At 43.3% G+C, this 17817-nt stretch overlaps 1 protein-coding gene across 2 annotated transcripts in view; it reads left to right on the plus strand.

The window, feature by feature from the left end:
- Window positions 1-17817, plus strand: part of LOC130284247 (uncharacterized) — a 121005-nt gene that overhangs the window by 61057 nt on the left and 42131 nt on the right. The window contains exon 2 of one of the 2 annotated variants that reach the window (XM_056534418.1): window positions 6315-6590. The exons of the other annotated variant lie outside the window; for it this stretch is intronic. The gene's annotated coding sequence lies outside the window, so the exon portion shown is untranslated. The remainder of the gene's footprint in view (window positions 1-6314; window positions 6591-17817) is intronic. 2 annotated transcript variants of the gene reach the window in all.

The following is a 17817-nucleotide window of genomic DNA, read 5'->3' on the forward strand; positions in this document are numbered from 1 at the left end:
AGAGAGGTAAACTTCAACTTTTACTAATGAACGTCTGTAGGAGAATGTTGTGGCCATGTTTTGTGACCTGTGCAGTGGTCATTGTACAGAGAGGGGGAGGAAGGGAGCTGTGATAATAATCTATTGACTGCTATAGAAGGGTGTTGCAGGCATGCTCCAAGACCTGTGTGCAAGGAGAGAGGAGGGGAGCAGTGGTCATCATCTACTGCCTTATATAAGGGAGTGTAGTGGACATGCTCTGTGACCTGTAGAAAATTCACGGCGCAGAGAGGTAAGCTTTGACTGTTACCAATAAACTTCTATGGGAGAGTGTTGTGGGCATGCTTTGTGGCCTGTGCAAAGGTCATTTGTGCAGGATAGACAGAATATATAAAGGGGTATTCCAAGCTGAAGAAGTGTGATCCTCTATTCACCGGAAATGATCAGTGGGGGTCTGACTGCAAGGACCCCCACAGATCATGAGGACCGGGATAAAATATCACAGCTTTAGTTATTTATGTTAAAAACTCTTAAACCGCGTGTTTTTTCCAAACAATTGTGTCTTTAAAAAGCTGCCGCCATGTAGTGCAGTAAATAAGAACCGTCATATCCCCCCACTGAGAATCCACTTCACTGGTGGGAAAACATCGGACCCTCCTAAAACGTCTTCCCCTGCGCCCGACCTCTTGTCTGTGGTAAATGTCGTCTCTACACAAAAGTCTCCATAAACGTCACAGAATCGGGAGCAGCGTCCACTGTGCGGAGCCGAAACGTTATATGTGAAAAAGGCGACAAAAGAATAAAAACAGGAAAAACCTGAGAAACCAAGAGAAGAGAGGAAACATAAAGAAGAGAGGAAAGCTACTACCAGACTACTCTGTCCTACTCCTCCTCCAGACTCCTCTGTCCTCCTCCTCCTCCAGACTCCTCTGTCCTCCTCCTCCAGACCCCTCTGTCTTCCTCCTCCAGACCCCTCTGTCCTCCTCCTCCAGACTCCTCTGTCCTCCTCCAGACTCCTCTGTCCTCCTCCTCCAGACTCCTCTGTCCTCCTCCTCCTCCAGACTCCTCTGTCCTCCTCCTCCAGACCCCTCTGTCTTCCTCCTCCAGACCCCTCTGTCCTCCTCCTCCAGACTCCTCTGTCCTCCTCCAGACTCCTCTGTCCTCCCTCCAGACTCCTCTGTCCTCCTCCTCCAGACTCCTCTGTCCTCCTCCTCCAGACCCCTCTGTCTTCCTGCTCCAGACTCCTCTGTCCTCCTCCTCCAGACTCCTCTGTCCTCCTCCTCCAGACTCCTCTGTCCTCCTCCTCCAGACCCCTCTGTCCTCCTCCTCCAGACCCCTCTGTCCTGCTCCAGACTCCTCTGTCCTCCTCCTCCAGACTCCTCTGTCCTCCTCCTCCAGACCCCTCTGTCCTCCTCCTCCAGACTCCTTTGTCCTCCTCCTCCAGACCCCTCTGTCCTTCTCCTCCAGACTCCTCTGTCCTCCTCCTCCAGACTCCTCTGTCCTCCTCTTCCAGACCCCTCTGTCCTCCTCCTCCAGACTCCTCTGTCCTCCTCCTCCAGACTCCTCTGTCCTCCTCTTCCAGACTCCTCTGTCCTCCTGCTCCAGACTCCTTTGTCCTCCCTCCAGACTTCTCTGTCCTCCTCCTCCAGACCCCTCTGTCCTCCTTCTCCAGACCCCTCTGTCCTCCTCCTCCAGACCCCTCTGTCCTCCTCCTCCATACCCCTCTGTCCTCCTCCTCCAGACTCCTCTGTCCTCCTCCTCCAGACCCCTCTGTCCTCCTCCTACAGACCCCTCTGTCCTCCTCCTACAGACCCCTCTGTCCTCCTCCTCCTCCAGACTCCTCTGTCCTCCTCCACCAGACTCCTCTGTCCTCCTCCCTCCAGACCCCTCTGTCCTCCTCCACCAGACCCCTCTGTCCTCCTCCTCCAGACTCCTCTGTCCTCCTCCTCCAGACTCCTCTGTCCTCCTCCACCAGACTCCTCTGTCCTCCTCCTCCAGACTCCTCTGTCCTCCTCCTCCAGACCCCTCTGTCCTCCTCCTCCAGACCCCTCTGTCCTCCTCCTCCAGACTCCTCTGTCCTCCCCCAGACTCCTTGTTCCCCTCCGGACTCCTCTGTCTCTTCTGCTCTCTCCTGACCCCTCTGTCCTCCTCCTCCAGACTCCTCTGTCCTCCTCCTCCAGACTCCTTGTTCCCCTCCGGACTCCTCTGTCTCTTCTGCTCTCTCCTGACCCCTCTGTCCTCCTCCCTCCAGACTCCTCTGTCCTCCTCCTCCAGACTCCTCTGTCCTCCCCCAGACTCCTTGTTCCCCTCCGGACTCCTCTGTCTCTTCTGCTCTCTCCTGACCCCTCTGTCCTCCTCCTCCAGACTCCTCTGTCCTCCCCCAGACTCCTTGTTCCCCTCCGGACTCCTCTGTCTCTTCTGCTCTCTCCTGACTCCTCTGTCCTCCTCCTCCAGACTCCTCTGTCCTCCCCCAGACTCCTTGTTCCCCTCCGGACTCCTCTGTCTCTTCTGCTCTCTCCTGACCCCTCTGTCCTCCTTCTCCTGACCCCTCTGTCCTCCTCCTCCAGACTCCTCTGTCCACCCCCAGACTCCTTGTTCCCCTCCGGACTCCTCTGTCTCTTCTGCTCTCTCCTGACCCCTCTGTCCTCCTCCTCCAGACTCCTCTGTCCTCCCCCAGACACCTTGTTCCCCTCCGGACTCCTCTGTCTCTTCTGCTCTCTCCTGACCCCTCTGTCCTCCTCCTCCAGACCCCTCTGTCCTCCCCCAGACTCCTTGTTCCCCTCCGGACTCCTCTGTCTCTTCTGCTCTCTCCTGACCCCTCTGTCCTCCTCCTCCAGACTCTTCTGTCCTCCCCCAGACTCCATGTTCCCCTCCGGACTCCTCTGTCTCTTCTGCTCTCTTCTGACCCCTCTGTCCTCCTCCTCCAGACTTCTCTGTCCTCCCCCAGACTCCTTGTTCCCCTCCGGACTCCTCTGTCTCTTCAGCTCTCTCCTGACCCCTCTGTCCTCCTCCTAACCCCTCTGTCCTCCTCCTCCAGACTCCTCTGTCCTCCTCCTCCAGACTCCTCTGTCCTCCTCCTCCAGACTCCCTGTTCCCCTCCGGACTCCTCTGTCTCTTCTGCTCTCTCCTGACCCCTCTGTCCTCCTCCTCCAGACCCCTCTGTCCTCCCCCAGACTCCTTGTTCCCCTCCGGACTCCTCTGTCTCTTCTGCTCTCTCCTGACCCCTCTGTCCTCCTCCTCCAGACTCCTCTGTCCTCCCCCAGACTCCTTGTTCCCCTCCGGACTCCTCTGTCTCTTCTGCTCTCTCCTGACCCCTCTGTCCTCCTCCTCCAGACTCCTCTGTCCTCCCCCAGACTCCTTGTTCCCCTCCGGACTCCTCTGTCTCTTCTGCTCTCTCCTGACCCCTCTGTCCTCCTCCTCCAGACTCCTCTGTCCTCCCCCAGACACCTTGTTCCCCTCCGGACTCCTCTGTCTCTTCTGCTCTCTCCTGACCCCTCTGTCCTCCTCCTCCAGACCCCTCTGTCCTCCCCCAGACTCCTTGTTCCCCTCCGGACTCCTCTGTCTCTTCTGCTCTCTCCTGACCCCTCTGTCCTCCTCCTCCAGACTCTTCTGTCCTCCCCCAGACTCCTTGTTCCCCTCCGGACTCCTCTGTCTCTTCTGCTCTCTTCTGACCCCTCTGTCCTCCTCCTCCAGACTTCTCTGTCCTCCCCCAGACTCCTTGTTCCCCTCCGGACTCCTCTGTCTCTTCAGCTCTCTCCTGGCCCCTCTGTCCTCCTCCTGACCCCTCTGTCCTCCTCCTCCAGACTCCTCTGTCCTCCTCCTCCAGACTCCCTGTTCCCCTCCGGACTCCTCTGTCTCTTCTGCTCTCTCCTGACCCCTCTGTCCTCCTCCTCCAGACCCCTCTGTCCTCCCCCAGACTCCTTGTTCCCCTCCGGACTCCTCTGTCTCTTCTGCTCTCTCCTGACCCCTCTGTCCTCCTCCTCCAGACTCCTCTGTCCTCCTCCCCCAGACTCCTTGTTCCCCTCCGGACTCCTCTGTCTCTTCTGCTCTCTCCTGACCCCTCTGTCCTCCTCCTCCAGACTCCTCTGTCCTCCCCCAGACACCTTGTTCCCCTCCGGACTCCTCTGTCTCTTCTGCTCTCTCCTGACCCCTCTGTCCTCCTCCTCCAGACCCCTCTGTCCTCCCCCAGACTCCTTGTTCCCCTCCGGACTCCTCTGTCTCTTCTGCTCTCTCCTGACCCCTCTGTCCTCCTCCTCCAGACTCTTCTGTCCTCCCCCAACTCCTTGTTCCCCTCCGGACTCCTCTGTCTCTTCTGCTCTCTTCTGACCCCTCTGTCCTCCTCCTCCAGACTTCTCTGTCCTCCCCCAGACTCCTTGTTCCCCTCCGGACTCCTCTGTCTCTTCAGCTCTCTCCTGGCCCCTCTGTCCTCCTCCTGACCCCTCTGTCCTCCTCCTCCAGACTCCTCTGTCCTCCTCCTCCAGACTCCCTGTTCCCCTCCGGACTCCTCTGTCTCTTCTGCTCTCTCCTGACCCCTCTGTCCTCCTCCTCCAGACCCCTCTGTCCTCCCCCAGACTCCTTGTTCCCCTCCGGACTCCTCTGTCTCTTCTGCTCTCTCCTGACCCCTCTGTCCTCCTCCTCCAGACTCCTCTGTCCTCCTCCTCCAGACTCCTTGTTCCCCTCCGGACTCCTCTGTCTCTTCTGCTCTCTCCTGACCCCTCCAGAAGATGAGATGGTTTTGTTCGTCCAGTGATACATCCACAAGTGACTGATGTGAAATCCTGTTAGGACTTATCTGGATATAGAATGGAGTTCAGTGAATGAGACTATAAGCTGTGACCATTGGGATCGTCACTTCTGCTATATCCCTCTGGTTATGTCCCTGTTGTGTCCTGACATCAGATATACAGTATGTCCCCCCCCCCCCCCCCTATATACAGGACGTTCTCATAATAATGGATTTATGCAGCAGAGAACGCAGCGGCCCCAATATTTATTATTCTCCTTGTGTTTATACTCAGATTGTTCTATCACAGATTCTTCCTGTTCTAATAATAAAAATATATGAGCTGGAGGATACAAGAGAACAAGGAAGGAGAATACTAATGTCCACTACCACTCCCAGCCAACCAAAAGGCCGTATCTTGGCTGTCCGGGCATGCTGGGTGTTGTAGTTTTGCAACATCTGGAGGGCCACAGTTTGAAGACCACTGTCGGAGAACAATAACCCGAAGCCGGAAGATTTCCCGTAAAGCTCATTAACGCTGCGTGTAGGAGCGGCGGCGGCTGATTATCATCGTCACGCTGATCACTGTGGAGATATCAATGGGAAATAATTCTCCAGGCGCCCAATCAATGATATCCTCTGTCCTCCTCCAGATCCCTCTGTCCTCCTCCTCCTCCAGACTTCTTTGTCCTCCTCCTCCAGACCCCTCTATCCTCCTCCTCCAGATCCCTCTGTCCTCCTCCTCCAGACTCCTCTGTCCTCCTCCTCCAGACCCCTCTGTCCTCCTCCTCCAGACCCCTGTCTTCCTCCTCCAGACTCCTCTGTCCTCCTCCTCCTCCAGACCCCTGTCTTCCTCCTCCAGACTCCTCTGTCCTCCTCCTCCTCCAGACCCCTGTCTTCCTCCTCCAGACTCCTCTGTCTTCCTCCTCCAGACTCCTCTGTCTTCCTCCTCCAGACTCTTCTGTCCTCCTCCTCCAGACCCCTCTGTCCTCCTCCTCCAGACTCCTCTGTCTTCCTCCTCCAGACCCCTCTGTCCTCCTCCTCCAGACCCCTCTCCTCCTCCTCCAGACCCCTCTCTCTTCCTCCTCCAGACCCCTCTGTCCTCCTCCTCCAGACTCCTCTGTCCTCCTCCTCCTCCAGACCCCTCTCTCTTCCTCATCCAGACCCCTCTGTCCTCCTCCTCCAGACTCCTCTGTCCTCCTCCTCCAGACCCCTCTCTCTTCCTCCTCCAAACTCCTCTGTCCTCCTCCTCCTCCAAACCCCTCTATCTTCCTCCTCCAGACCCCTCTGTCCTCCTCCATACCCCAGCCAACGGCTGTCCGGGCATGCTGGGAATTGTAGTTTTGCAACATCTGGAGGTCCGCAGTTTGAAGACCACTGTCGTAGAACAATAACCCGAAAGATTTCCCGTAAAGCTCATTAACGCTGCGTGTAGGAGCGGCGGCGGCTGATTACCATCGTCACGCTGATCACTGCGGAGATATCAATGGAAAATAATTCTCCAGGCACCCAATCAATGATATCTATGGTAATGGAGATGATTCCTGGTTGTTGTTGTTCTTTTTTTGTTGTGTTTTTTTTTTTGTTACTTTGTTTTTTGTTCTTTTTATAGATTTCTTGAATTTTAAATATAAGTTCATACGAAATGAATCAGAAGAACTCCCAGGGGAGGGGAGATATAGATAATGATGATACATTGATCAGTGTCTCATATCTGGATACATTGTATCACTGTCCGTGGTCCTGACCTTGGTCTGTGGCAATTCACTCGATTACAGATCCTGTGTACAGAAGCTGCTTACACAACGTGCAGCGCGATCCAAATGTCAGCAGTTCTAGGTCAGTCTATAGATCCGGCAGAAGACAAATCACTGACCTTGTAACCACAGTACGTATTCATGTATTCTACCGTAATGGAGCATTTATACCGGGGAAAAGGAGAACAAACTCATAAGTTATACATCATGAACTTGTACTTATATTCCTATCTACAAAAGGCAGTATTATAGTAGATATATTCTTGTATATAGGAGCAGTATTATAGTAGATATATTCTTGTATATAGGGAGCAGTATTATAGTAGTTATATTCTTGTATACAGGAGGCAGCATTATAGTAGTTATATTCTTGTATATAGGAGCAGTATTATAGTAGTTATATTCTTGTATATAGGAGGCAGTATTATAGTAGTTATATTCTTGTATATAGGAGCAGTATTATAGTAGATATATTCTTGTATATAGGAGCAGTATTATAGTAGTTATATTCTTGTATATAGGAGCAGTATTATAGTACTTATATTCTTGTATATAGGAGCAGTATTATAGTAGTTATATTCTTGTATATAGGAGCAGTATTATAGTAGTTATATTCTTGTATATAGAAGCAGTATTATAGTAGTTATATTCTTGTATATAGGAGCAGTATTATAGTAGATATATTCTTGTATATAGGATCAGTATTATAGTAGTTATATTCTTGTATATAGGAGGCAATATTATAGTAGTTATATTCTTGTATATAGGAGGCAGTATTATAGTAGTTATATTCTTGTATATAGGAGCAGTATTATAGCAGTTATATTCTTGTATATAGGAGCAGTATTATAGTAGTTATATTCTTGTATATAGGAGCAGTATTATAGTAGTTATATTCTTGTATATAGGAGCAGTATTATAGTAGTTATATTCTTGTATATAGGAGCAGTATTATAGTAGTTATATTCTTGTATATAGGAGCAGTATTATAGTAGTTATATTCTTGTATATAGGAGCAGTATTATAGTAGTTATATTCTTGTATATAGGAGCAGCATTATAGTAGTTATATTCTTGTATATAGGAGCAGAATTATAGTAGTTATATTCTTGTATATAGGAGCAGTATTATAGTAGTTATATTCTTGTGTATAGGAGCAGTATTATAGTAGTTATATTCTTGTATATAGGAGGCAGTATTATAGTAGTTATATTCTTGTATATAGGAGCAGTATTATAGTAGTTATATTCTTGTATATAGGAGCAGTATTATAGTAGTTTTATTCTTGTATATAGGAGCAGTATTATAGTAGTTATATTTTTGTATATAGGAGCAGTATTATAGTAGTTATATTTTTGTATATAGGAGCAGTATTATAGTAATTATATTCTTATATATAGGAGCAGTATTATAGTAATTATATTCTTATATATAGGAGCAGTATTATAGTAGTTATATTCTTGTATATAGGAGCAGTATTATAGTAGTTATATTCTTGTATATAGGAGCAGTATTATAGTAGATATATTCTTGTATATAGGAGGCAGTATTATAGTAGTTATATTCTTGTATATAGGAGGGGTATTATAGTAGTTATATTCTTGTATATAGGAGCAGTATTATAGTAGTTATATTTTTGTATATAGGAGCAGTATTATAGTAGTTATATTCTTGTATATAGGAGCAGTATTATAGTAATTATATTCTTATATATAGGAGCAGTATTATAGTAGTTATATTCTTGTGTATAGGAGCAGTATTATAGTAGTTATATTCTTGTATATAGGAGCAGTATTATAGTAGATATATTCTTGTATATAGGAGCAGTATTATAGTAGTTATATTCTGGTATATAGGAGCAGTATTATAGTAGTTATATTCTTGTATATAGGAACAGTATTATAGTAGTTATATTCTTGTATATAGGAGCAGTATTACAGTAGTTATATTCTTGTATATATGAGCAGTATTATAGTAGTTATATTCTTGTATATAGGAGCAGTATTATAGTAGTTATATTCTTGTATATAGGGGCAGTATTATAGTAGTTATATTCTTGTATATAGGAGCAGTATTATAGTAGTTATATTCTTGTATATAGGAGCAGTATTATAGTAGTTATATTCTTGTATATAGGAGCAGTATTATAGTAGTTATATTTTTGTATATAGGAGCAGTATTATAGTAGTTATATTCTTGTATATAGGAGGCAGTATTATAGTAGTTATATTCTTGTATATAGGAGGCAGTATTATAGTAGTTATATTCTTGTATATAGGAGCAGTATTATATTAGTTATATTCTTGTATATAGGAGCAGTATTATAGTAGATATATTCTTGTATATAGGAGCAGTATTATAGTAGTTATATTCCTCTATATAGGAGCAGTATTATAGTAGTTATATTCTTGTATATAGGAGTAGTATTATAGTAGTTATATTCTTGTATATAGGGGCAGTATTATAGTAGTTATATTCTTGTATATAGGAGCAGTATTATATTAGTTATATTCTTGTATATAGGAGCAGTATTATAGTAGATATATTCTTGTATATAGGAGCAGTATTATAGTAGTTATATTCCTCTATATAGGAGCAGTATTATAGTAGAAAGAAATGGAGTTGTCCAGAGCAGGATGTCAAGCAATGCAATATTTATTCAGCGGTAACTGTGGGTGATGACAAGGTGACGCGTTTCAGCTGCACTCAGCAGCCTTAGTCATACAAAACAATAGTGCAAATGGCTCGCTTATATGGGGGTGAAAAGATTGGGTCCGCCCTGATGGGAGTTTTCACTGGGCTTAACCCATTATTCACCTCCATCCAGCAAGTATAATACATATAGTAAAAAACGCACATATAATGTGAACAATAGTCAACATATTAAAACGCTTGAATTACAAGCAATGATGTAGAAAAAAACATACGTTAATACTAAAAATACAAAAGCAAATTACAAAATGTCAGATGACATATATACATGTGCGATCCCAAAATGGAAAAGGAAAAGACAGGGGGGAAATTTCCAAAAATAGAAAAATCTATATAGAGATAGCCCTATATAATATCATATGAATCTAAATGAATTCAAGTGACCTATATGGCTGTATATATTACCATAGGGCATGAAAAGCATAAGTTCGAAAAAAATTTTTGTTTCTTTTTTATGTTTATTATATTCCAATTATATAATAGGATCGCAAATGGATATACGGAACAGTTGAATTATCTCAAACATATCCCCACATGTGGTATGAATATTGTTTAATGCTCAGTTATATATATACTATTAATTATCAATTGTCACATGTGCGGGAAATGATTGTGGGGAAGAGAATTTGTCTATGTATATAAAAATAAACATATGTAAAATTGTCCCCCCAAAACTCCAAGAAAGACCAAAAATATTTAGTTCCATACACAAACAACAGCAAATCAGTAATGGAGAATGACATCTTGTCTTAAATTTAAACCAAGGGGACACCTAGTTTGAAGTTTGATGATCCAGAAGACTTCTCTATCCAATAATTTTTGCTTAATATTGCCTCCTCTAATATTATTGGTGACCCTCTCAATCCCCTGGAGGCTGAGACCAGAAAAATCACCCTCATGTTTCTCGGCAAAATGCTTACTGACCATGGAAAGATGTCGGGTCTGGAAATGGGGGATGTCCGACAGGTGTTTTCTGGTCCTAGTCTTCAGGGGATTGGAGGTGCACCCCACATACTGTAACTGGCAGATGTTGCATGTCATTAAATAAACCACATGACTCGTGTTGCAATTAATATATTCTGACATGCCAAATGTTTCTCCAGTTACTGTGGACATAAAGGTTTTGGAATTCTTCATGATTTTACAACAAATACATTTTAGATGTCCACATTTGAAATTGCCCTTGGTATTCAGCCAAGTTGGTTTTTTGATTTCACCAGAAATGAACAAGCTCGGGGAAACACATTGGCCAATGGTTCTGGCCCTCCGTGACACAAATTTATACCCATGTTCAAAAATTTTTATATATTGGCTATCATTAACTACCATTGGTAAATATTTCTCAATTATTTTACATATTGGTTTGAAATCTTGGCTATAATTTGTGGAAAAAACAAGGGGTTTAGCTTCACTATTATTTTTAGGAACTTGTGATAATGGCTTTTTGATGCCATATACCAAGTCAGACCTATTTTTTCTCCTAGCAATGTCCTTGGCTCGGTTCAATGACCAAGTCTGGTAACCTCTTTCACCCAGCCTCATTGATATATCCTCCGCCTCTTTTTCGAACAGCTCCAATGTGGAGTTGTTCCTCCTGGCTCTAATCATTTCTCCTACCGGGAGATTCTTGACCACATGCGGTGGGTGGCACGATGTTGCCTGCAAAATCGAATTGGTAGCTAATTCTTTACGGTATGTTAAGGTGGTGACCCTATAATTCAAAGGATCACCTCTCAATGTCAGATCCAAGAAACTAACCTCATGTTCCTCACTATGAAGTGTGAATCTGAGGTTGCAAGGATTCTGATTGAGGTACAGTCCAAACTGCTGCATGGTCGGCATAGACGACCCCCCGATAAACAGGAGGTCGTCTATGTACCGGCCATACCACAGGATGTGCTCCCCAAATGGATTGTCATGAGAAAAAAGAAAATTTCTTTCCCACCAACACATATATATGTTTGCCAATGAAGGCGAGAATTTAGCACCCATAGATGCTCCGGTGATCTGCAGAAAATACTCTCCATCGAACATAAAAAAATTGTGGGTAAGTAAATATTCCACCACCAAAATAATGAAGTTCTGCAGGTCACCGGAGTATGGGGCATAAATGGACAAAAACCATCTCAGGGCAATCAATGCCTCCTTGTGGGGAATCACGGAATACAGAGCGGTGACGTCAGCTGTTATCCATCTCATCCCGGGTTCCCACCGGATGTTGTCCATAGCAACCAGGACATCCCTGGTGTCTTGGAGGAAACCCGGGATGAGAGGGACCAACGGCTGAAGTCTGGAATCGACCCACTCACAGAGTCTCTCATTGAGAGAGCCAATCCCCGCTACAATAGGACGCATCTGGGGAGGAAATGTATTCTTATGGATTTTAGGGAGCGAATGAAAAATTGCCATGACGGGATTAGTTATTTTAATATAATCTGCCTCCTTGGACGTGAAATGGCCATCTTTTACTCCCAAATCTACCAGATTGTATAATACCAATTTGGATTGTGGTGTTGGATTCATTTTTAATACTCTGTATGTATTTATATCCGACAAAATGTCCATATTGAGCTTTCTATATAATTTAGAATCCAATACAACAACCCCTCCACCTTTGTCCGCTCCACGAATCACTATATCTCTGGTTTCAGACAATTCTTTCAGAGCCACTTTTTCACATTTTGTTAAATTATGTTTCATTATTTTGACATTTCGAGATAATTTGTATAAATCCCTTTCTACTAAATTCTGAAATTGTTCCAATACAGGTGTGCGGGACATGATGGGATAAAATTCGGGGTTGGGGGTAGGGAAGGAAGGTTCTACATGATTTCTAGATGTGGTCAATTGTTGTAATTCCGAGAGAGTGGAGAGGTCCCGGAAAGAGAATCCCTCCACTCTGTCGGAAACACCACCATGGGTGGGATACTGGGGTACCATGAGGGAAACATCATGATCGACAGTTGGTACAGATATGAATGCTGTATTCGAATCAAAAAAGTAATCAGAAAAATCATGGTCACCCGTGTCCAGACTCCCACCGCCTCCCGCCTCCCCCTCCCTCCCCAAGTCCAGCACAAGTTCCTGAGTGGATCTCTGATCCTGAATCTTGGCAAAATGTTTTCGCACCGTAATGGAGCGGACAAAACGATTAACATCCAACATGGTTCTGTAGAAATCGAAAGAGCATGATGGAGAAAAAGATAATCCTTTAGAAAGTACCTTTAGTTGCGGCTCAGACAGGATCCACGCAGAGAGGTTGAAGACCGGAATGCATGTTAGGTCGGTTTGACTTGATGTCTTCGGGTTCTCTTTACGGCCGTGATGTTTGCGGCCCCGGCGTCGTTTTTTGCAGACTTTGCTTTACGAGACTGAGGAAGAGGGGAAGACGCTGCTTCTGGAGTATGCGGAACAGACATCTCATTTGGCTCCGTTCCAGACATGGAATCCGCATCCGTTTCACTAAAGCTGACCCTTGCTGGTTTGTTGTTTCTGTTATATTTTTTATAATTTCTGTGATTTTTCAGGATAGACTTCGGAGTTGATTTGGTTGATCTGTTCTGTGGCCACTCATAGACATGGTTGGACTTATAGTCCTGCAGATCTCGAAGGAACTTGTTCTCCTTGGTTTGAGATATCAAAGTCTCCATTTTTACAATGTTCCCACTGATTTTTTGATTGAGGTCCACATAAGTGGGATGATTTTCGTACTTGGAGATAGAGTTCTGTAGTTCCGAAATTTTAGATGTAATCTCGGTTAAGGCAGTCTCCTCATGTTTGATAATGAGCTTGACAAACCTGAGGGATGAGTCATTTAACAGTTCTTCCCATTCTGCCTTAAACTGTTCGGAGAAGATCGTGGTTGGGAACTTTCTCAATCTAAGTCCTCTCGGGACCATATCACGCTCCACATATTTCTTTAGCGTAGACGAGTCCCACCATAGTTTAGTCTCCGAAACTAGTGATGTTTCCAAATCTGACATAAGAATTTTCAAATCCACTGCTTCATCAACGCTCACGTTACCTTTGCTGAAGATTTCAGTAATTCGGCTTGATCGGGCTAGGCGTTCCTCCACAGGTTTGAGGCAGATGTCTGCTGGCATTGCAGACTCCCTCTCTGTTTCTTTGGATTGTGGACACGCCATTTCCAGGAGCACGTTGCCAGGTCCAAATGATCCAATAGGTACAACAGGTGCGGCACAGCTCACTCGATTGCCCCTCCCGCTCACGGACCGGACCGGACCTCAGTCCATATAATAGTAGAAAGAAATGGAGTTGTCCAGAGCAGGATGTCAAGCAATGCAATATTTATTCAGCGGTAACTGTGGGTGATGACAAGGTGACGCGTTTCAGCTGCACTCAGCAGCCTTAGTCATACAAAACAATAGTGCAAATGGCTCGCTTATATGGGGGTGAAAAGATTGGGTCCGCCCTGATGGGAGTTTTCACTGGGCTTAACCCATTATTCACCTCCATCCAGCAAGTATAATACATATAGTAAAAAACGCACATATAATGTGAACAATAGTCAACATATTAAAACGCTTGAATTACAAGCAATGATGTAGAAAAAAACATACGTTAATACTAAAAATACAAAAGCAAATTACAAAATGTCAGATGACATATATACATGTGCGATCCCAAAATGGAAAAGGAAAAGACAGGGGGGAAATTTCCAAAAATAGAAAAATCTATATAGAGATAGCCCTATATAATATCATATGAATCTAAATGAATTCAAGTGACCTATATGGCTGTATATATTACCATAGGGCATGAAAAGCATAAGTTCGAAAAAAATTTTTGTTTCTTTTTTATGTTTATTATATTCCAATTATATAATAGGATCGCAAATGGATATACGGAACAGTTGAATTATCTCAAACATATCCCCACATGTGGTATGAATATTGTTTAATGCTCAGTTATATATATACTATTAATTATCAATTGTCACATGTGCGGGAAATGATTGTGGGGAAGAGAATTTGTCTATGTATATAAAAATAAACATATGTAAAATTGTCCCCCCAAAACTCCAAGAAAGACCAAAAATATTTAGTTCCATACACAAACAACAGCAAATCAGTAATGGAGAATGACATCTTGTCTTAAATTTAAACCAAGGGGATTCTCGCCTTCATTGGCAAACATATATATGTGTTGGTGGGAAAGAAATTTTCTTTTTTCTCATGACAATCCATTTGGGGAGCACATCCTGTGGTATGGCCGGTACATAGACGACCTCCTGTTTATCGGGGGGTCGTCTATGCCGACCATGCAGCAGTTTGGACTGTACCTCAATCAGAATCCTTGCAACCTCAGATTCACACTTCATAGTGAGGAACATGAGGTTAGTTTCTTGGATCTGACATTGAGAGGTGATCCTTTGAATTATAGGGTCACCACCTTAACATACCGTAAAGAATTAGCTACCAATTCGATTTTGCAGGCAACATCGTGCCACCCACCGCATGTGGTCAAGAATCTCCCGGTAGGAGAAATGATTAGAGCCAGGAGGAACAACTCCACATTGGAGCTGTTCGAAAAAGAGGCGGAGGATATATCAATGAGGCTGGGTGAAAGAGGTTACCAGACTTGGTCATTGAACCGAGCCAAGGACATTGCTAGGAGAAAAAATAGGTCTGACTTGGTATATGGCATCAAAAAGCCATTATCACAAGTTCCTAAAAATAATAGTGAAGCTAAACCCCTTGTTTTTTCCACAAATTATAGCCAAGATTTCAAACCAATATGTAAAATAATTGAGAAATATTTACCAATGGTAGTTAATGATAGCCAATATATAAAAATTTTTGAACATGGGTATAAATTTGTGTCACGGAGGGCCAGAACCATTGGCCAATGTGTTTCCCCGAGCTTGTTCATTTCTGGTGAAATCAAAAAACCAACTTGGCTGAATACCAAGGGCAATTTCAAATGTGGACATCTAAAATGTATTTGTTGTAAAATCATGAAGAATTCCAAAACCTTTATGTCCACAGTAACTGGAGAAACATTTGGCATGTCAGAATATATTAATTGCAACACGAGTCATGTGGTTTATTTAATGACATGCAACATCTGCCAGTTACAGTATGTGGGGTGCACCTCCAATCCCCTGAAGACTAGGACCAGAAAACACCTGTCGGACATCCCCCATTTCCAGACCCGACATCTTTCCATGGTCAGTAAGCATTTTGCCGAGAAACATGAGGGTGATTTTTCTGGTCTCAGCCTCCAGGGGATTGAGAGGGTCACCAATAATATTAGAGGAGGCAATATTAAGCAAAAATTATTGGATAGAGAAGTCTTCTGGATCATCAAACTTCAAACTAGGTGTCCCCTTGGTTTAAATTTAAGACAAGATGTCATTCTCCATTACTGATTTGCTGTTGTTTGTGTATGGAACTAAATATTTTTGGTCTTTCTTGGAGTTTTGGGGGGACAATTTTACATATGTTTATTTTTATATACATAGACAAATTCTCTTCCCCACAATCATTTCCCGCACATGTGACAATTGATAATTAATAGTATATATATAACTGAGCATTAAACAATATTCATACCACATGTGGGGATATGTTTGAGATAATTCAACTGTTCCGTATATCCATTTGCGATCCTATTATATAATTGGAATATAATAAACATAAAAAAGAAACAAAAAATTTTTTCGAACTTATGCTTTTCATGCCCTATGGTAATATATACAGCCATATAGGTCACTTGAATTCATTTAGATTCATATGATATTATATAGGGCTATCTCTATATAGATTTTTCTATTTTTGGAAATTTCCCCCCTGTCTTTTCCTTTTCCATTTTGGGATCGCACATGTATATATGTCATCTGACATTTTGTAATTTGCTTTTGTATTTTTAGTATTAACGTATGTTTTTTTCTACATCATTGCTTGTAATTCAAGCGTTTTAATATGTTGACTATTGTTCACATTATATGTGCGTTTTTTACTATATGTATTATACTTGCTGGATGGAGGTGAATAATGGGTTAAGCCCAGTGAAAACTCCCATCAGGGCGGACCCAATCTTTTCACCCCCATATAAGCGAGCCATTTGCACTATTGTTTTGTATGACTAAGGCTGCTGAGTGCAGCTGAAACGCGTCACCTTGTCATCACCCACAGTTACCGCTGAATAAATATTGCATTGCTTGACATCCTGCTCTGGACAACTCCATTTCTTTCTACTATTATATGGACTGAGGTCCGGTCCGGTCCGTGAGCGGGAGGGGCAATCGAGTGAGCTGTGCCGCACCTGTTGTACCTATTGCAGTATTATAGTAGTTATATTCTTGTATATAGGAGTAGTATTATAGTAGTTATATTCTTGTATATAGGGGCAGTATTATAGTAGTTATATTCTTGTATATAGGAGACAGTATTATAGTAGTTATATGCTTGTATATAGGAGGCAGAATTATAGTAGGTATATTCTTGTATATAGGAGGCAGTATTATAGTAGTTATATTCTTGTATATAGGAGACAGTATTATAGTAGTTATATTCTTGTATATAGGAGCAGTATTATAGTAGTTATATTCTTGTATATAGGGAGCAGTATTATAGTAGTTATATTCTTGTATATGGAGCAGTATTATAGTAGTTATATTCTTGTATATAGGGGCAGTATTATAGTAGTTATAGTCTTGTATAAAGGAGCAGTATTATAGTAGTTATATTCTTGTATATAGGGAGCAGTATTATAGTAGTTATAGTCTTGTATAAAGGAGCAGTATTATAGTAGTTATATTCTTGTATATAGGGAGCAGTATTATAGTAGTTATATTCTTGTATATGGAGCAGTATTATAGTAGTTATATTCTTGTATATAGGGGCAGTATTATAGTAGTTATATTCTTGTATATAGGAGCAGTATTATAGTAGTTATATTCTTGTATATAGGAGCAGTATTATAGTAGTTATATTCTTGTATATAGGAGGCAATTTTTATTGTGAAAACAAACAAAATTACAATTAACATAAATTCTTACAATGCAAAACAAAAATAACAAGCATTGTACACACAATGACTACTCAACTAGAGTATGTACAGAGTAATATTAAACTTAGAAAGTCCACATTTGCTGGAAAAGGAAAAACACAAAAAAATTTAATAAAATAACATGACATCATCCGTGTTAAACCAAAGAGACATTCCTCCATAATTTCCCATTATTTTGGTTCCTCCGTATCTCTAATGACTTTACCCACTGGAGCTCGGACATGATCTGTCTTACTGCTGTGATGTGGTGGAATGGCTCGTTGTGTATGGACACTCTAGTTCTCATGTGCCAATGGTAATATTTAATGATTGTTATAATTATGTACATTGTCCCCCTGTCTACAGTCCTGTTACTGGATGGTACAGCATATATGATGTCAGGATACGTCAGGTTCTGCAGTAATGGGATGTTCAGCTTACTGGACACTTCTTCCCATATCCTCCTCCCGGCCCTGCAGTCAGATATGAAATGCTCCATAGTCTCCTCCTGCTGACAACCCAGAGGACAGTTCCTATCAGAAACGCTTAGATATTTCAGGTTAACCCTGACAAAGAGCCTCCCATGGAGCGACAGCCAAGCTATGTCAAAGAATTTTGCGGGGAGTCGTTTCCC

This window comes from Hyla sarda, chromosome 8 (assembly GCF_029499605.1).
Source record: "Hyla sarda isolate aHylSar1 chromosome 8, aHylSar1.hap1, whole genome shotgun sequence".
NCBI classification, from domain to species: Eukaryota; Metazoa; Chordata; class Amphibia; order Anura; family Hylidae; genus Hyla; species Hyla sarda.